This window comes from Sander vitreus, chromosome 8, assembly GCF_031162955.1.
Source record: "Sander vitreus isolate 19-12246 chromosome 8, sanVit1, whole genome shotgun sequence".
Taxonomy (NCBI): domain Eukaryota; kingdom Metazoa; phylum Chordata; class Actinopteri; order Perciformes; family Percidae; genus Sander; species Sander vitreus.
The window spans coordinates 30,516,494-30,537,994 of NC_135862.1; the positions used below are offsets into that span (position 1 = coordinate 30,516,494).

The 21,501-nt window shown below is 41.7% G+C and overlaps 1 pseudogene; it reads right to left on the minus strand.

Moving 5' to 3' along the window:
* Positions 1-20,446, minus strand: part of LOC144522591 (cytochrome P450 2F2-like) — a 42,598-nt pseudogene extending 22,152 nt beyond the window's left edge.
* Between the last annotated feature and the right edge of the window lie 1,055 nt (positions 20,447-21,501).

Below are 21,501 nucleotides of genomic sequence, written 5' to 3' on the forward strand. Positions count from 1 at the left end.
GTGTATACATTAAATAAACTTCTCTGGAGTCCGATTTACTACGGCAACACTGTTGCATGCATCAGTAATCTCTTTCCATTCCGGAAGTCGAGCACAGATAAAATAAAACATCTGGTTAATTTTCAAAATAAAATGCACCGTGCTCACGGCGGATTATATTTCCTTGCACTACACCTTGAAAACGTCATAATGGGCGGAGACAGGCCTTAAGTCAAGTTTGTGGTTCTGTTTATAGAAACTACATCCTGTTATATCGCGTGATCATACGTGAATTTGCGAGATCTTGTGTGTCCTCATGACTTAAGCTGTCAGTCATGGCCTCAGCCGTTCTGCAACAAATCCGCACCTGGTGGGTATTGAAGGACGGCGGAGCACGGAGCCGATCTGCAGCCGTTCCGCAGTTGGTGGAAATTGCGGGTAACTGCAACGGAGCATATAGCAGGACTTTGTAGCGTGAAAAATCACCAATAAAGGCTTCTAAACCAAATACTACAAAAACAGACATGTTTCAGCAGAAATGTGACCCGAAATTGGGGAGAAATTAATGACATTGGCAGCCAAGAGTACAGCTTTATCTGGTGTTAGCATGCAACTACTTGTTAGTAATGGATGTAATGTAATAAAGCAGCACTTTCTACCGCCAAAAATCACAGATAAAGGCTTCTGAACCAAATACTACCCAGAAGGACATGTTTCAGCAGAAACGTGACCTAAGGTACAGTGGTCGCCCCATAACCACGAGGTTGGCAGTTCAATCCCAGGCTCCTCCGGCCACATATCAAAGTGTCCCTGAGCAAGACATTGAACCCTAATTTCTTCCCGGCCGCTGCGTATACTGTATATAGCTGTCTACTGCTCATAATAGACTTAGGATGAGTTAAATTGCAGAAATAACATTTCACCACATTGTTCTATGTGTATGTGACAATTAAGAATACAGTTTGTTTGTTTTTGTTTGCTTTCACTGACTTACCATGCAGCTACATGGGACAATGTAAACACTTAAAAACAACTGCAATAGCCTGCCTGGACCAATCATGGAAACCCAGAGAGTAGAAAACAACTGGGAAATCTGAGGTTTTTGCTCATAGGGATTTCTCTGAACTATGTCTCACTCATTATTTGAAGCTCTGGCCAAGTTTAACATGAAAATCAAACCTTGTAACGTTATATAACTGAAAATGTGGAAAAGCATAATATTCCCTTTAAACTCTTCTGATGTTGAATCCGAAATGGAGGAACAAATTATTATAGCCATCTTTGGGCACCCAGAGTTCTATAATAGTAACTCTATTTGAAACCGAATGTTCAAAGAAAATTACAAGGAGAAAAGTAAGCGAGGAAGTTGGACTGCCTGGTAAGTTTTGAAAGTAGGTGTCTGTAATTGTTGTGTTAAGGGGGCTGCTACAATGTTAGAATAGCATAGCTCTGATAGATCTGACCTCCATTCAGAAAAAAGCATCTTAAAAGTTGTTTGTCTTGTGGACAGACCTGACCAAGCATGAATTCAGACTTTTTACTATCATCACCATGATGTAGTTATTTCGTCATACTTTTTACTATCATCACCATGATGTAGTTATTTCGTCATACTTTTGATCCGTTAATTGGAAATAAATCACATAAATAAATTTATTTTGGGTTCATACTGCTCATACTCCTCTCAGGCGCGTCTCGATGTGGGCAGCATAGGATTTGACTAGGGTGACCAGACATCCCGGTTTGAACGGGACAGTCCCAATTTTGAATTGCGTGTCCCGAGTCCCGACAAAAGCCTGTCGGGACGCTAAAATGTCCCGGTTTACACCAACCATTATGACATTGTCCCGGTTGTCAGCGATTACATAGCCAACGTGATCTTGTTATAGCCCGATCATTAAGTAACACATGTAGAAAGACTAATAAAGCGTCCAGCGTTTGATTTTAACAATGTGTGAGTCAGTCAATCGTAGCGGTCTGCATAATCTGTGCAGCTAGCGTTACAATGTAGGCTATATTTGTAACCATTGTTGCAATGCCTCTTATTATCTGTCTTGTTTTAACCAGTCCCTCCAGGTCTGCTGGAAAGTCAGCGGATGAGCGCTGGGTGGAAATGGGGACATTCTAAAACGTGAAAAAGCTTAACGTGGTTTAATGTACCTAAACAACAATCAATGATCACCAAATTTCTCTCTCATATTGCTCTGGTTATGAGGAGCAATATCCCTTAATGAAGCAGAAACACTTAATGTCAGCTAACGTCCATAATAATTGGACTTAGAGTTAGATTTTTTGACAGTTTTCAGTGGTTAGGAGGAGCAATATGAGAGAGAAATTTAGTGATCACTGATCGTTGTTTAGGTATATTAAACCACGTTAAGCTTGTTCACGTTAGGACTTAAATAAAGCCCATGAGAACCGTGGAGAGTCAACCCACAGTCGCTCCGCTGCCCTGCTGAAAATGTGAAGCAGTGTGTGTGTTGTTGGTTAGAATAATACTGGTAACACTTTACGGTAAGGGTACATGAATTCATGCATTAATTAATTGATGTAGGCTATGTATTATTATGCATTATGTAATTAATGGTTTATGTGTTACTGCATTCCTTAATATCCCATGAATCATCAGGAATGGATGTGCTCATAGTCTGTCATTCGGGACCATACATGAACAACACAACTAAAGCATTAGGTACGTGGGCACATCATTATGAATTATGATTTATTAAGCATGATCATGATTATTTATTTTTCTGCAAAAAATAATGTGGTCATCCCTTCGCACATTGTGATTTGAACACAACTTGTGCATAATGATGTAGCCACCTTACCTAATGCTTTAGTTGATGTGTTGAGGCTATGAACTCATGTCAATTCCTGATGATTCATAAGATATAAAGGAATGAAGTAATGCACAAATCACAAATTAATTCATGCATGAATTCATAATTCATGTAGTATTACCATAACTTTAGTTCAAGCCTGTGGCAGCAGTTCCAAATAATTCGTTTAGTGCCAGGCAATGAAAAGTACCTTTTCACAAAGTTTTTCACAAGTTCAGTGGGTGCATTTTCCAAAAGAATTCTGAAAAATAAAGTTGGTCCCACACAAAACTCACTCAATGTCTTTTAATAGCCTATTATTTCTTAGATATGTAGGCTACATACCAAGAAAATTCATGAATATTAACTGAGATACCCCATTATGTTGTGAGCAGTAGGCCTATGTGTGCTGTTGGCAAAATTGTGTCTAATTAAATGTTCTGTGTCTATCTCTGGGCTGGCACGTTTACGTTAAAAAACGCGTGCTTGCACGAGCACTACGGTCACGCACAGTGTCCCGGTTTTAGTTCCGGGAACCCTAGATTTGACACAATGACAGCCAAGTGGGGTCATCTACACATGTCTTTGAGGTTTCTTTGTTAGTTGAGGCTGCAACTTTGCCTGTTAAAGTTCACCAAAGTTGAACTCCACACGATGCAAAGATGCGAATTTGCTTTGCTCCCGGAATCAAATGTTTTCCCCCAGTATTGAATGGAAGTGAGGTGGGGGATGAATCTTCGCAATTGTTCATTTTATACATGTGACCGTGCTTTGATTCCGTGGTCAAACACATGCGAGTAATTTGTGTGTGTGCGTGTTGTTAGCATGCTAATGTGCTAAACTAAGATAGTGATCACCGGTAAACATTATACCTGCTAAACATCTGCATGTTAGCGTGCTGAAGTTAGTATGTTACAGCATTACTGATAATAACAGTCACGCGGACACACACAGAGAATGGATTGCAGCCATTGATAGCATCATGAATTGTGCATCACTTGTAACCGCTATCTGCCCTGTCTCAAGGTCCGATTCAAAAAAGCTATTGAGCTAATGATTTTACAGCACAAACACGCCTATAAAGTTTTGTGTGCAATTTTTAATTTTTTTTGCATCTGATCGGTGCAGGCCCAGACTGTATCTGGAGCATCAGGGGAAATCCCGGTGGCCTAGCTAGCTGATTGGCCCGGAGTGTCAGACCAGTATAAACCCCTAAAGGCCGCCAGCGATTTCTGCCGACACTACCGTCTTTACGAGGCTGTAGCAGGCTCTAAAATGATCCGAATTATGATATTGGTATCATATGAAACGTAAGTAATGTCACTACATAACTACAACCCTGGGAATAACTTGTCAGTGTCTAGGCTTCCAGAGTTAGGTTTACTCGTGCCTTTGAATCTATGAGAGCCTCGGCCTGCCAGGCTAAAAGCAAGGATGAAAGGCCTACCTTTGTCATAGCCGGGCCGTTGTTCCGCTCTTCGGACCAGCAAGGTCATTGGTGCAGTGTGAATCAGCCTCGACACTCCATTGACAGTTAATTTGTAGACATTTAAGACGCAGACAAAACATTAACAGAACTTGATGGGGAAACGTCACGTTCCCGATCCTCATATGCCCGCATTGACGTGGCACAGTATGGTTTCAGACTTCCTATAAGGGGTGCTCAAAATGTAATTGAGGTCCCCTACCTTCCTCAACACTATGTATGGACCAGTAAAACCAGGTCTCAACTGATCACATGGTCCTTGAACCAACACCAACAGAAGGTCACCTGGATAAAAAGTGCGCAAAACAGCTTTCCTGTCATACCTGGTCCTCATTTGAGCCTTGGCTGCAACCAGGTTCTTCCCTGCAACTACACAGGCTGACTGCAGCCTGGCTCTTAAAGAAGAGACATACTGTAGGATCCCCTGGTTATGTCGGTTTAATGACCTGATCCTTTAATGATCTGAACCAGGTGGAACGTGCCCCTCACCTCGTGACCAAAAATGAGTTCAAAAGGCCTGAAACCCAGAGGCTTAGTGGGAGCATCTTGAACAACAAACAACAAGAATGGGATGGCCTCATCCTATTTCTTTGGCTGTGCCTCAATAAATGTTCTCAACGTGCTCTTTAATGTGCTATGAAACTGTTTTATAGCTCCCTGCGACTGCAATTTCAACTCAGTCATGACATACTTATACAGCTTGGATGTGAAATTTCAACAATGAAAGGGCCTACCTTAAAGAAGTAGAGGAATATGGGCGCTGTATACAGACTGATTTTTTTTTTATTTGCACATTGCTTAAGCCTATATCATGGGTAGGATTCAGTCAAGGTATTTAAATGTGCCAGAGAGAAACCGTATTTGGATTTGAATATCCCAGCCTGTCAGTGCTGTTGGTGTTTTCCAAAACACACCATCAGACTTAAAAAAAAATGGCATGATTTGAAGCAGAGGACACACCGAATTAATGAGCTTCATTACCACCAACTCACTGAAGACGCCAGTATTTCCCTTTAACTGTGTGTGGCTATTAGTGCTAATCTTTGTGAGTTTAACTGTTTTTGCAATGAGGCTCACTTACATCGAAATGGGCTAATTTTGCACTGAATGTATGCAAATTACCTAGGGTTAATTTTACACTTTGCTGAGTCTGTTTGTGTTATTTGTGCAGGTTTAGCTGTAAAAGAGAACATTCCTTTTGGAAATTTGAACAGTATACTTGTTAATATTTCTGAGCCAGATTTGAAGGCAGAAACATGCTTTCACTCACCACAGTCCATGGTCCATTGGTTATCTTGGTATTTTCAGTAAAGCATTGAACAATCACTTTGATGAACTCATCATCATACTCGTAACGTGTACCAAACAGGACCTGGCAGATGATGTTGGAGGCCGCTCTATGAAATATAACTTGAGGATTCAAGGTATTCCCTGTAAAAGACGATGTTGACATTAAGTAAGATACAGCATTGTGCAAGAACACAAAAGAACATTAAACATAGCACAATGCAACATTCATTCACATTAATGAAAATGTATAATCAAAATCCACCTTATCAATGAGTAGTAATGAGTATTTGTGCTGCTCAGAAAACCCTCCCATCCGTATTAGGATTGTGTGGACCCTCAGATGACATACCAATACTCTTTTCCAATGTATTAATGGTGTATTGTATCTCTGTCCGAATCCTCTCTTCCATGGAATGTTTCCCGAGGCCAAAGTTCCTCAAGGTCGCCAGAGCAAAGCGACGATGGTCCCTCCAAATAGAGCCATAATCTGCCAAAATCAATCCTACAGTGTAGGACAACAAGGAATATACAGTATAAGCTTACAGGTCTTATTAATTTACTTTCAAACCTGAGACATTGCTATCTATTAGATAATTATCCAAGTCATTGCTGCATCACTGCTGCTGCAACACAGAAAAAAACTTTGGTAACACTTTACTTGACAGTACCGACATAATCATGACATGACACTGTCATAACTATGACATGACACTGTCATGAATGTGTCATAAACCTTATAAACAAGTCATAAGTGTTTATGACTTCTGTCATTAAGTGTCATTCGGTTTTGGTCATGACAAGTTGACAATGTTTGGGTTGTCTTGATTATGACAACTTGACATTAATCAAAGTGACATTACCAGAAGTTGTCTTGGTCATGACAAGTTGACATTAAATTTGTTTGGGATGGCTTTGTAATGACAACTTGACATTAACCAGGATGACATTACCAGAGGATGTCTTTGTCATAACAACTTGACATAAAAGAAAATCCACCTCTTTTTGTATTCATGACATGTTGACATAATGATTATTATAATGATATGTGCAAGGTTAGAGACCAATTCTAGCACTTGGTCAGATAGATGTGTGACAGGATATTTCATAAAACTGGCTGTCATGACACTATTATGACAGTGTAACTAATAAATATTTTGACCTCAAGTGGTACCATTTTGATTAAGATATCACGAAGGATAAGACTGGCTATCATGACACCATTATGACAGTGTAACAAATACATTCTTTGACCTCAAGTAAAGTGGTACCATTCTGATTTGTCATTAAGATATCATGAAGGATAAGACATGTCATCACACACCAAATTACCTTCCTAACACATTATCATGTGATGTAAAAATCTTTGTTGACAGTATGGTTATGTAGTTGATATCAGTGTGAATTTGGACCAGAACCAGAAGAAAAGTAGATTGTAGAGCCAGAGAATTGAATGTCAATAAAGAGACTAGAAAACCAGGATAAAGTTTGAGAAGTGTATTAATATACACAAAAACATGGCATACATACAGATAAACACAGGTATGAAAAATAACAACTGAAATAATAAAGTGTGCACATAAAAGAAACCCTTTTCAGTAATAACACGATGAATAAACGTACGAAAGTGTCCTTTCAAAGACGGGATGACAGCTCTTCCAGCCACCACTGCTGTGTGCCGCAATGTAGCTGAAAAATGCAATTCTTCTGTTAGTTTTGTTACTTTTCCCAAAGACAATGAATAAAAAACGGTGGGTGATTAACATCCGATGAGACAACTTTCTTATAACGAACACACAAGTCTGCAGCCGACACTTTTTTTTAAAACATGCGGTGTTAACATTGTCGCATGTAGCTACATGCTAACGGCAGTATATGTCGTCTTGGCTGCCAATGTCGTTAAATTCTCCCCAATTCACATTACTTCTGAAACATTTTCTGTTGATGTAGTATTTGGTTTAAAATCCTTTATCTTGACTGTAGAAATTGCTGCTATATTCTATTAGTGTCCACTGCTAACTATAGTAGCTACATGTTAACGGCAGTAAACATGTCATCTTGGCTGCCAATGTTGTTAAATTTTCCCCAATTCCGGGTCGCATTCCTGCTGAAACATGTTTGATTGGGTAGTGTTTGGTTCAGAACCCTTTATCTGTGATTTTTGACATTAGAAAGTGCTGCTTCGTTCCACTACAATCTAATGTTAGCATACTCCTAGCTAACTATTATGTAGCATCCTAACGCAACATAGCTGTATCACTTTACTGCTGGGACATGTCCGGTTGTGTAGTATTTGGTTTAGAAGCCTTTATTGGTGATTTTTCACGGTAGCAGCGGAGTATATAGCAGCAGAGTATATAGCTATACACTGTATGTATATAGCAGGACTTTTTACCGTGAAAAATCACCAATAAAGGATTCTAAACCAAATACTACACAACTGGACATGTCCCAGCAGTAAAGTGACAGGAATTTGGGGAGAAATTAACAGCACTGGCCAAGATTACAGCTATGTCGTGTTAGCATGCAGCTACATAATAGTTAGCTAGGAGTATGCTGGGCTCTCACAGAGATCTCATTTGTAGCCCTGTTTTTACCTGATACTTTCATAAAAGTATAAACACATGAAGTGAGAGGTATACACACATGATTAAACTGTATTTAAAGCATGATTAACCTGAAGCAGGACGGAGTCATGACTTAATACACCAAAGCAAGGCTTCTAGATCAGGCTAGCTAGCGTTAGCAAATTACCTTCAAAGTTGCAAAGAAATTAAGAAACGTAAAATTTGAAGCCTTTATCCAATTTGCTACGTGGTGTCTTACTGGATGCCTGGACGACCCTCCATATATTATTAACAGATACTTTAGGCAACTCCAGCAAACACCTTGTAAACTTCATCTCTGTCATCATAACGGTCTACTGTCACAGTCTAATGTTTTCTTCTGGTAACCGGAAATGTCCAAGCATCCTTACGCCAATGCGGAAGTGATGCGTGCATAGAGCCTATTGTTCTTTGATGACAAGAGTTCAGAGATGTTCAACATTGGGGCCCATATGAGTTTGGTTTCCTTTTGTCCTTCCACCATGAAGAAGGAATCCAGGGCAATCCGACTAAGTTCAGAGTCTCGATCCTGTAGCTCGCCACCTAGCCAACTGAACTGGGAATCTCTAAACCCGGAAAGTCTCTGGGATCTGAAGAGTCAATGTGATTCAATATCACACTGTGGACTGGACCTCCCCTGCGTAGCGTTTCTCAAATCTCCACCTCCTCCACCTGTAGATAAGGCCAAATAATTGAGAGAAATTACTATTCAGTAATAGAATCAATTGCTTAGGCTACAATGAAAATAAACTGAGGTCATATTTCAGTTAACCCATATCGAAATATCTAAACCTCTATTCAGGTTGTACAACCGTTCTTAAATTTCTTCTCTTAGGTATCAAAAGTATATAAATCCCTTTCAGGTATCAAAATCACATTTATATTAATAGGCAACCTTTATACAAAAAATACATTTCTAATTCAAGTTGTATGGAAACTTAGTAACATTAACACTATCCTAAATATAATTGCATAAATTGCATGTAAACATCTCTCAAATTGTATTATTTTCCCATAACTTCAGCTACAGTGTTGTAATCTAGAGGCATTAAGACATGCGTGCTTATTTATCCCTCCCTGCACTGGTAACAGTAGAAAGAATGCACTAAAACTTAGCCTCTTTAAGTTAGCTACTTCATCATAAACTCCAGTTAAACAATTAAACTCTCAATTTTTACTAATATTCATTCAACAAAATACCCACAGTTAGCAATAGTGTTGAAAAGCAACATTACTTTCCATAACCAATAGATAGAATCATGAGCCTTTTCACAGGCAATATGCAGTAGTCCGCTAGAACACCTTAGCTAACCCATTAGCTTTGCGCTATTAGCACCGATTAGCATGGATGCTAGCAAACTCAAGGCCTAGCTAGTGCTAAGGAGTGACTCACCATTTTGCTGCTTTTAACTCCGTGACAACAGTGGATTCAGACACAGCTCTCTTTCGCTCTATTTACAACAAGGCATAGCCAGTATTAGATAATATTTAGTATGTAGAATTGATTTATTTCACTAATTGTCGTTCTTTTTTATCTTACTGAGTGAATAACGGCAGCCTCTACGTTCCGACGCAGGCACCAAAAGGGACGTGAGGAGACGTAAATCTAGCAATCTTACGTAGCCTAGTTGATAGCTGATTGGTCAGCTCACGGACCCAAGTTCACCCATTGGCTTATTTACAAGCACATCAAAGTGTTTTTCAAGCTTTAAAGTAAATAGGAGGTTAGGATATCGTGATATCTTAATGACAAATAAAAATGGTACCACTTTACTTGAGGTCTAAGAATCTATCCATTACACTGTCATAATAGTGTCATGACAGCCAGTTTTGTGAAATATCTTATATATAATATATAAGTGCTGGAATTGGTCTCTAACCTTGTACATCTAATTATAATAATCATTATGTCACCATGTCATGAATACAAACAGAGGTCGATTTTCTTTTATGTCACAGTTGTCAAAGACATCCTCTGGTAATGCCATCCTGGTTAATGTCAAGTTGTCATTACAAAGACATCCCAAACAAATTTAATGTCAACTTGTCATGACCAAGACAACTTCTGGTAATGTCACTTTGATTAATGTCAAGTTGTCATAATCAAGACAACCCAAACAATGTCAACTTAATGACAGAAGTCCTAAACGTTTATGACTTGTTTATAAGTTTTATGACAGATTCACAACAGTGTCATGTCATAGTTATGACAGTGTCATGTCATGATTATGTCGGTACTGTCAAGTAAAGTGTTACCAAAGCTTTTGATCAGTCCTAAATTAATTTGTTAAAGCGTAACTCTCGCCAAAATGCAACCTAGGGTCTTTTTGTGAATGTACCTGAGTCAAACTTTGGTTTAAAAGCATATTTAGGACGGAAGCGCCACTTTTAAGATTTACCGTATTCTTGTTTTTCGGTCAAATGGCCTTTTGAATGGGAGTGCTAGGGGCACTTTTATGCTAGCATTAAAATAGCTATTTTTAAAACACTAAGAAGGCTCGACACATGAAACTTTGCTCGAAGTATCACCAGGGGCTTTACACCTTAACGAAAGCATTGACAACATTGTTTGTGTACCCAGAGTTTACTAAAAAGAAAGGTTTTGAACAACTCACCGTAGCTCTTGTTGTTTCCGGCCGCTACCACCTGGGCAGTCAAAACAAGTCGATATCCGAATGAGAATGAACGGACTCCATATGAGGCTCCTTTTTCAACTACGAGGTCGATATTGTTTTTCAATAACGACAAAACAAGAAATAATCCATGCATTTATATGGAACTAAGCTATAGGAGCTTTCCATCTTTACTCTCCTCCCTGTTACGTTGCATTCGGAAATCGATTGTTTTTGACTGATAAAATGGCTGCGGCCGGAAACAACAAGAGCTACGGTGAGTTGTTCAAAACCTTTCTTTTTAGTAAACTCTGGGTACACAAACAATGTTTTCAATGCTTTCGTTAAGGTGTAGAGACCCTGGTGATACTTGGGGCAAAGTTTCATGTTGTGTCGAGCCTTCTTAGTGTTTTAAAAATAGCTATTTTGAGGCTAGCATAAAAGTGCCCCTAGCACTCCCATTCAAAACGCCATTTGACCAAAAAATGAAAATACTGTAAATCTTAAAAGTGGCGATTCCATCCTAAATATACTTTTAAATGAAAGTTTGACTCGGGTACATTCACAAAAAGACCCTAGGTTGCATTTTGGCGAGAGTTTTGCTTTAAATTAAGGCCCTTACAGTGCTCCTCTCTCATTTAAATAATTATATTTTCTCAGAACTCTTTTAGTACAGTGCAGGGTCTGGCCCATACAGTCCCCTGCTTCTCATTTTTGGCATTGAACCATTAGCGTGTGCAATTAATGCCTGCAATATCTAGTGTGTAAATCTTCATGATCATGTTTTAAAATTAAACATGTATGCGGATATGTTTCTCACTACAAACAGACCAGATTCTTCTACACCAGCAATTCTTAATCCCATCCCACTTTTATAATTGGAGAGCGGTGTGGTCGTTAGTGTGAACGTACATATTATGAGAAAAGTCCAATTTGATCTCACACTTTGCAGTTTTATTGCTGGACACCTAATCTCGCATTGCCAGACCCACTCCACAGCACTGCGGAGAAGGGTCTGATCCCTCTACATACACTCCTGAATAAAAAACCCGCCACATACAATATTAAATTAAAGCTATATTGCGTAGTTTCTGTCTCCCCCGTGAGGAATTCTAATTGATGACAACAAAACTGTCAGCGCATCCACATGATACATGCCTTGTTGATTTATCCAGCCAAGTTTAAGCTGATCTGGGGTGCTGAGTAACACCTGTTTATGAACCCTGCTGCTTCGTTTAGAAACTGATGTTAATTAGTCATGTTATAGTTAATCTTCTCTAATATAGGCAGGGTATCTGTCTGTGATAACCCTGCACGGGAACGAGCGGTTTGTGAATGTGTGCAGCCCACTTTCTCAGAGTCAAGTGGACTGAGTGACATGGGCAGGGACATAGCTCTTGAGAGTGAATCTAAAGAGTGTATTTGCGAGGGGGATGTTTGTGTTCTTATTGTTGTCTTATTGTTTGTTTATCGGGATTGTGGCGACCCAGGGGGTGGAACAGATCTCTTACTGAAATTAATGCTTACATTACTTGTTTTCATTCGGTGTATTATAGCGATATTTCAAATACTGCCCAGTCTAGCTTTTTGATATGACGGCTATTAAAGTTGCGAGTTGGAATATTAATGGGCTGAATGGTCAAATAGAGAGCCGAAGTCACGCCCTTCTACTTCCAGTCCATGGGACCTATCTTTTGAAAAAATATGAACGGGAGTCAATGGAGAGATATTCATTATTTTTTGGCCTGGTTCGAATTGTGCCATGCATTTCACAAATGATGTGTGTAAATTTAAAAGATAATTTTACATGTCAAAAGATAAACGATTTGACGTAAAGAAGTTGGTTTTGTGTGAGATCGCTTAGTGAACTACATCTCTCGTCTCAAACAATATACGTCACCAGAGAAATATAGCTGTCTCCTTGTCGAGCTTTACCGTCTTCTTCTAAGACGAAGGCAGAAGTATCAAAAGAGGTGAAAACCATTATAAATTGGGTCATGTCGAGAGCTGCAGCTACTCAAAGGGAGTTTTGGAACCGTGAGTGGAGGGAAAATGTGGTGACGTCAGGTAAGCGACTTGGACTTGTAGTCCGTCTAATTACGTATTTTCCCATAGCATTTTACTTTACTAACTATCTTGCGACAAACATTCTTGATATGTAAAATCATGTTTTATTTTGAAAAACATCATATGTGTAATCCAAGGCACAAGTCGATCGGGACCAGAAAATAGTTTGTCTTTTGCCATTGACCACTGTTTTTGTCAATGACCATTTTTTTTTCCAAAGATATGTCCCATGGAGGCAAACGGAAGGGGCGGGACTTCGGCTCTCAATTAAACGGGCAATGTGTTTACATCACCTGGCATAATATTGACGTGGCATTTATACAGGAGTCGCAAATGAGAGACAGAGATGTTAAATAGTTTGCCAAAAGGTGTTATTATACTACTGCCTCTGCCTCGTTTGACAACAAAACACGCGGCTTGCATGTCGTGCTTAAGCATGTACTTTCTTTTGTCAATTTTAGAACATTAAGGCAGCACAGACCATTGCATGTCATATCTTAAAATTGTCATCGCAGGGCGTAAAATTTGCTTTATTTCCAGTTTATCAGTTTGATCCAGATTTCTATAACAATGTCACTGCACTTTTATCAGATATGCAAAGCTTTTTTTATTACTGTAGGAGCAGACATGAACGCTACTCTGAACCCTGAGCTTGACCGTTCTCATGGGGGCAACCAGCATTCTGATAGTTTTGCAACTGTCGCATTTCAAGGTCCTATGTCAGATTTCAGCCTGACTGATTAATTCCGTGCCATTAATCCCTCTTATAGACAGTAAAGCTTTTATTCTAATAGACATAAGACTTATTCTAGGATTGATTATTTACTGGCTTCTCCCTCTGCTATATCACAAGTTCATGATGTAAACATTCTCCCTAACCCACTGTCTGACCATAGTGTAGTAATTGCTAAATTAACCCTCATGGACACACCCGTCAGCAACAAGATAGCGCCTTAACATAACTCAAAACAAAGATTTCTGTGAATACTTTATAACGGCATTGAATAACTTCTTGGCTGAGAATGCTGGTTCTATTATTAAGATGGATGTTTTGCTACAGGTGAACTTCTTCTCGTCTATGTTACCCTTACCTTCTCCCACCAATTACTGGGATAAAATACATTCACTAGTCTCCAAATTCATATGGGGGGCAAGCAAACCCGGCTTAAGATGTCTATCTTGCAGCGCCACAAATCTGAAGGTGGTCTTTCTGTTCCAAATTTCAAACACTACTTCTGGTCATTTGGGCTTTGTCCCCTCTCATCATAGCTCAACCCTAACCCTAACCCTAAGCACTCCATGGTCAAGCCCCTCCGTATATTTCCGATCTCCTGTCCACTTACTCTGCCACCAGGGCACTCAGGTCCACAACCCAACAACTCCTTGTCATCCCCCAGACACACCTAAAAACCAGAGGGGACCGAGCCTTTTCTGTAGTAGCCCCCAAACTCTGGAATTCCCTCCCACCCCACATCCTGTAATACAATTGCCAGTTTTAAAGCAAACCTGAAGACACATTTTTACTGTCTTGTTTTTAACTCTCTTTAATTGCTTTTTTTTTTTTCTTCTTTTTTTTAAGATTCAGAGCTATGAACTGAACTCAACCTTTTCTTATCTTTTTGTATTTGCAAATTTTGTTCCCTTGTTGTTTTATTTTATGTTACATTATTTGACTTTACCTTTGCCTAACTATATTCATGGAACTTTGCACACTTGATTATGTATCTTTAAGGCATACTGTTTCTGCCTTCCCTGCTCTACCTGTAAAGCACTTTGGGTCAACTGTTGTTCGTTTAAATGTGCTATACAAATAAAATGACTTGACTAATGCATCAGAGAGGCTCGCTTTACCTCACAGGCTGCAAGATTTGATGTATGCTGCTAAACCAGTTAAATGCTCCAAGCTACTCCTAGGGCCTATTGCTTCCGTCCTTCTCACTGTGGCGTACAGCAGAGAAGGCGTTCAGAACAACTCAAAAGTGGCATATGAATAGTCCAATTTTTAATAACTAATCACTTCTCACTGGGAATGTCCCCTTCTAGTTTCCTGCCTAAAGCAACAGAGGCATACATATATTGAAATATGTATTTGATGATAATGGTGTCTGCGCCTTTAATGACCTACAAACTACATATAACCTGCCTGGGTTCTCTTTCTTTCTATATCCTCAGTTAAGGTCCTCCATGATGGCTTTCGGTGTCTCTTGGAATACACCACTCATCCCTCATGCTTTGCACAGTGTTTTAAATGAGGGTCAAACCCTATCTATAGGGTATCTTTACTGTACTCCCTGTTTTCTTCATCTGCTTACAAGACGTGTACAACATGTGTGGTCTAGGTGATCTGGGTCTTCCTGTTGATAATAAATCAATACTATGGAACAGAGTATGGGCTGCTGTGGTAGAATCCTCTTAGAACCCTGATCATCAGCAGATCCTTTTGAACTTTATCCATAGGATTAACTTACTCCAAGGAAACGCTACATGATAATTAGTCCCTCCGCAATATGCGACCTCTCCGCTGATGGGAAGATAGGCTCTTTCATGCATATGTTTTGGGAATGCAGAATTGTTGCGTATTTTTGGAGCCAGGTGTCCTCTACACTGTCAGATGTGTTGGGCACTGTAGTTCCATGTTCACCATCAGCCATGCTCTTGAATGACTTCCAATTATCTAACCGCAACTAAAAATAAGCTGGCTCTCGGCTGGCAACCTCCTCACACACTTACACATATACAATGGCTAAAAACTTTTGTTGATATAATCACCATAGAGCTTTTAGTGGCTAGAATGCATGATTGAGAGAACTATTTCATAGTGGGCTGGTGTGTATGATAAGGTAAAGGTGCTAGTGAAATGAGGATGTTGGTTTTCTGTCTATGCTTGATGCAAGTAATGTATGATGCTGTATTGCTTTAACTTATCCTGAGATCTTTGGGGTGGGGGGGTCGCCACCGGGGAGGGTTTTGGGGGAGAGTGAAGCAAAATGTTCTTAACTGTGAAGTATCCCATGCACTGTTTCTGTACTGGATGGGTTTTTCTTGCTCTCTTTAAGAAAATAAAAAAAACATTTGATCACTAAAAAGTGGTATCTGTGCATCTCCACTTTTTTTTTTATCTATTCGGTCCATGTGGTGTAAATGTCAGCAAGGCACAATGACTGATGGGTAATATTGCATGTGAACGTCCAGCGAAGTTATGAACCGTTGTTCAGTTTTTCACTATACAGTTAACAGTTCCCTTTAAACTGAGAATGAGAATTTTTGCTTCCTACAGTTTGTAATTTTAGGGGGCTTTCAACCTACCTTGTTTGGTCCGGAATCACAGACTTTTCAGTTTGATCCGAAACCAAAATTACAGGTGTGAAACCTTTTCCGGACCACGGTCCGGACCAAGAGCCGAAATTTGGTTCGACCACAAGAGTTAGTCTTGGTCTGGATCAAGCTGAACCAGTTCGTTTCTAGTGTGAAAGCATTTTTTGGATGGTTTTATAAGACTGGGGAAGGTCCTTTAAGGAATAGCTCAGTGCTTAGTGTGTACGTGAGAGAGTGTGACGGTGAATGTGCTCAGAGCAGACAGCTTGCGGCTATCAAAGCAGAGAATAAATTCAATTCAATTCAATTTTATTCATAGTATCAAATCATAATAAGATTATCTTAAGACACTTTACAGATAGAGTGTGGTCTGGACCTACTCTATCATTTACAAAGACCCAACAATTTCCCACGAGCAAGCACTTCCTTTTAGGCTTTTAAATCAGTGGTTTACTTGTTAAGTGGTAGTAAATGTACAGTGTAGGTTTCAGTGTCTTGCTTCTCAACAAAATAAAAAGAGCTGCAGCAGCACGGGGAGGGAAGCAGTCAGCGGGAAAAACTCACCAGAGAGAGGATACGAGAGGACAGGGAAGCCTGTCTACAAACCAATCACTTACAACTGTCAGGGGAAGCAGCTCATGTTTGAGATGACGACAGGACGTAGTTTAGTCACGTATAGGTCTTTAGTGCACTTGCATAACTGCAGTGTGAAAACAAAACTTAACGGATCAAATGCCAAAGACATGAACCTTGGTCCGGACCTTAGTTCGGACTTTCAGGTGTGAAAGCCCCCTTAGTTAACATGGTTGAATACCCTGTGCAGTCACATAGCAGGTTACTACTAGGCAATCAGTACGCACCTTCTGCTTTTCCTAGAGTGGTGAAGAGAAGCCTCCTACAAAGTAGGAAATAAACTAGGCAACGTGACCTGTAATTTCTACCCCAGGTGTTTGTTTCTCCCTTTTCACCATTTCCCAGCATTTCATTTACTGGGATACAGTAATGATGACAATAAAAATGTAAACTGCACAACCATACATTTTAGCAAGATATATAGGATTCAAAAACCCTATGAGTGACCGAGGAAGCAATGGAGTGCCCCTGCCTGGAGGAAGCCCGGGGCCCCCGTCTGGAGCCAGGCCCAGATGGAGGGCTTGTCAGCGAGCGTCTGGTGGCCGGGTTTGCCACGGAGCCCGGCCGGGCACAGCCCGAAAAAGCTACGTGGCATACATCTCTCCATCCCATGGGCCCACCACCTGTGGGAGGAACCGCTGGGGTCGGGTGCGCTGCCACACAGGTGGCAGTGAAGGTCAGGGGCCTCGACGGGCCAGACCCGGGCAGCAGATGCTGGCTCTGGGGACGTAGAATGTCACCTCTCTGTGGGGGAAGGAGCCGGAACTTGTGCGGGAGGTGGAGCGGTACCGGTTAGATCTGGTGGGGCTTACCTCTACGCACAGTCTCGGTTCTGGAACCATACTCCTGGATAGGGGTTGGACTCTTTTCTTCTCCAGAGTTGCCCAGGGTGTGAGGCGCCGGGCGGGTGTGGGGATACTCACAAGCCCCCGGCTGAGCGCTGCTACGTTGGAGTTTAACCCGGTGGACGAGAGGATCGCCTCCCTATGCCTGCGGGTTGTGGGGGGGGAAAACTCTGACTGTTGTTTGTGCATATGCACCAAACAAGAGTTCGGCGTATTCGGCCTTCTTGGAGACCTTGAGTGGAGTCCTGCATGGGGCTCCAGTGGGGGACTCCATAGTTCTGCTGGGGGGCTTCAACGCGCACGTGGGCAATGATGGAGACACATGGAGAGGTGGTCAGGGAAGCCGTCCGACTGAAGGCGGAGTCTTTCCGGGATATGTTATGGGAGAAGTTCGGAGAAGACATGGAGAAGGACTTTCGGTCGGCACCAAGGTGCTTCTGGAAAACCGTTCGCCACCTCAGGAGGGGGAAGCGGGGAACCATCCAAGCTGTGTACAGTAAGGATGGGACACTGTTGACCTCAACTAAGGAGGTAATAGGGCGGTGGATGGAGCACTTTGAGGAACTCCTAAATCCAACTAATACGCCCTCTATGGTAGAGGCAGAGCTGGAGGATGATGGGGGATTGTCGTCAAGTTGCTGAGGTAGTTAAACAACTCCACAGTGGCAAAGCCCCAGGGATTGATGAGATCCATCCAGAAATGCTTAAAGCTCTGGGTGTGGAGAGGTTGTCTTGGTTGACACGCCTCTTCAACATTGCGTGGAAGTCTTGGACGGTGCCTAAGGAGTGGCAGACCGGGGTGGTGGTTCCCCTTTTTAAAAAGGGGGACCAGAGTGTGTGTGCTAATTACAGGGGTATCACACTTCTCAGCCTCCCCAGTAAAGTCTACTCCAAGGTGCTGGAAAGGAGGGTTTGGTCGATAGTCGAACCTCAGGTTGAAGAGGAACAATGCGGATTCCGTCCTGGTCGTGGAACAACGGACCAGATCTTTACTCTCGCAAGGATCCTGGAGGGAGCCTGGGAGTATGCCCAACCGGTCTACATGTGTTTTGTGGATCTGGAGAAGGCGTATGACTGGGTGCCCCGGGAGATACTGTGGGAGGTGCTGCGGGAGTACGGGGTGAGTACGTTTCAGGTGAGAGTTGGCCTCCGCCAGGGCTGCGCTTTGTCACCAATCCTGTTTGTAGTATTTATGGACAGGATATCGAGGCGTAGTCGGGGTGGAGAGGGGTTGCAGTTCGGTGGGCTGGGGATCTCATCGCTGCTTTTTGCAGATGATGTGGTCCTGATGGCATAATCGGCCTGTGACCTTCAGCACTCACTGGATCGGTGCGCAGCCGAGTGTGAAGCGGCTGAGCCGCCGCTCCTTCGCGTCAAAAGCAGCCAGTTGAGGTGGTTTGGGCATCTGGTAAGGATGCCCCCTGGGCGCCTCCCTAGGGAGGTGTTCCAGGCACGTCCAGCTGGGAGGAGGCCTCGGGGAAGACCCAGGACTAGGTGGAGGGATTATATCTCCAACCTGGCCTGGGAACGCCTCGGGATCCCCCAGTCAGAGCTGGTTAATGTGGCTCGGGAAAGGGAAGTTTGAGGTCCCCTGCTGGAGCTGCTACACCCGCGACCCGATACCGGATAAGCGGACGAAGATGGATGGATGGATGGATGGTACCTGCCCCATCCCTACATACAGTACATGCTTAGAAAGAGATTACTGACATACAGTATGTACTATATGTTTTTTTTAAATTAGCTAAGTTCGATTAAACATGATCTGCCCTATGACATATCATGTCTGTTCTACCTTTCCTTTGGGTGGCGTCATTGACAAACATGTCTTGGGGTCGTCCAGCAAAATCAGTGCCCTTAGTCACCATAGCCTCCTTCATGGCCTTCATCCCATTGATGATAACAGCTGGTCTGGTACCGAGGAACAGACTGTAGACATTCCCATAAGTATTCCTCAGCTGGGAGAGAACAATATAACAATGTCAGTGTTAAAATGCATACATATCACATAACTACAGATGGATATTACTCATTGAAAGGGCAATTTACTAATAAACACAAAAAAGTTCAATCTTTTATCATCTGAAAGTGCAATTTCAAAACCAGAAAATGAGAACACATGGATTGAGATACAGTTGTAGCAATCTCCACACACAAATTTGCAATAACTTTGCTACAATAATGACCCCATACATGTACCACTGGTTGGCTGTTGTCCAAGTGCACAAGCAGTCAACTATGTACAGACAACCTGTTGTGAGTAACCTTTACATTTAGAAGCATATTGTGCAAAGATTGTATTGGCTTTCCCAATTGTTTTTTATTTTACACTTAATATACAGCAGCCAATAGGTTTTATTTATAGTCAGAAGTGCAGTGTGGTCCAGCAATTGCTGAAACTATTACTATAAGGAAAAACACAGTGTAAGTATTGAACCATTGTAGACACCTTTTACGTAGCTACTATGATTATTATATATTATAGTATTAGTAACTGTCAATCAATCAATGCCATAACAATTTCAGGCATTGAAAGAGCAAAACATTAATTTCACTGTTTTTTCTTACCCTCTCAAAGTCCTTCAGGGGGTTCTCTAGGCTCAGGTGCAAAATGGTCCCTAGTATCGGCAGGATAGGGGGTCCTGGGGGAAAATTCTTGGGCCTCCGGGATTTGAGTAGAAGGATGAGGAATACAATGCAGAGCCATATCAAGAAGTTTGAGGCAAACATGGTTGATGGACTGGACTGAACTGAAGAGGCAAGCTAATTGACTTGCTTTCAAAGTGTAACTCATCTTAACCCTGCCACTTCTAGTTGTGTACTTTGCTCCCCTATACAGGGAGCAAAGTAAATAAGCAAAAGGTAAACAGTAACATCAAGCAGAAACAGTGTATAGTGCTGACACACCGAGCAGACATCAAAGAACTAGTGGCTATAAAGCCTAAATCTGACATTTATTCAACTCTCCTCACGTTGCCTGTGTCTTGGCCAAAAAGTTGCACTTGAACACACAGCAACGACTAAAGCCGAGTAGCATGTATGTTCTGCGCCTGCGTAAGAGGAAATTACTCTCCATGCCAGCAGGTGGCGGTAATCTATTAGTCATTTAAAAAGGGAAATGGGATATTTCAACCGCTTCACTTCCCGCTGGGAGAACAGCAGATACAGTATACTCTGAGGAGCTTATTCCCCGGAGTCCTTATGTTTGTTTTTTTTTGCCCAGAAGTTTTCCTTGGATTAGGGTGGCACCTAAATAATGGTTGCAGCTGTCGCCGTGGCCCTGCTCCGCGCCCTGCTATGCCCTGCTACACCCTGCTACACCCTGCTACGCTCTACAGTGCCCTGCTACGCCCTGCTATGTCCTGCAGTGCCCTGCTACGCCCTGCTACGTCCAGCTATGCCCTGCTACGTCCTGCTATGCCCTGCTACGTCCTGCTATGCCCTGCCACACCCTGTAATGCCCTGCAGTGCCCTGCTACGCCATGAACTACTACAATTACTATTTCTAATCATAGTTCCATTATCTTTATTGTGACTAGAATGCCACTGTTCATCACACCCCCAACTGGTACCGTCAGACACCACCTACCAAGAGCCTAGGTCTGTCCGAGGTTTCTCCCTTAAAGGAAATTTTCCTCACCACCCGAGGTTCCTCCCTAATAGAAAGTTTTTCCTCGCCTCTGTCGCACTAAATGCATGCTCTTGGGGGAATTGTTGGGTCTTTGTAAATTATAGAGTGTGGTCTAGACCTACTCTATCTGTAAAGTGTCTTGAGATAACTCTTGTTATGATTTGATACTATAAATAAAATGAATTGAATTGAATTGAGTATACTTGGAAATGGCTAAC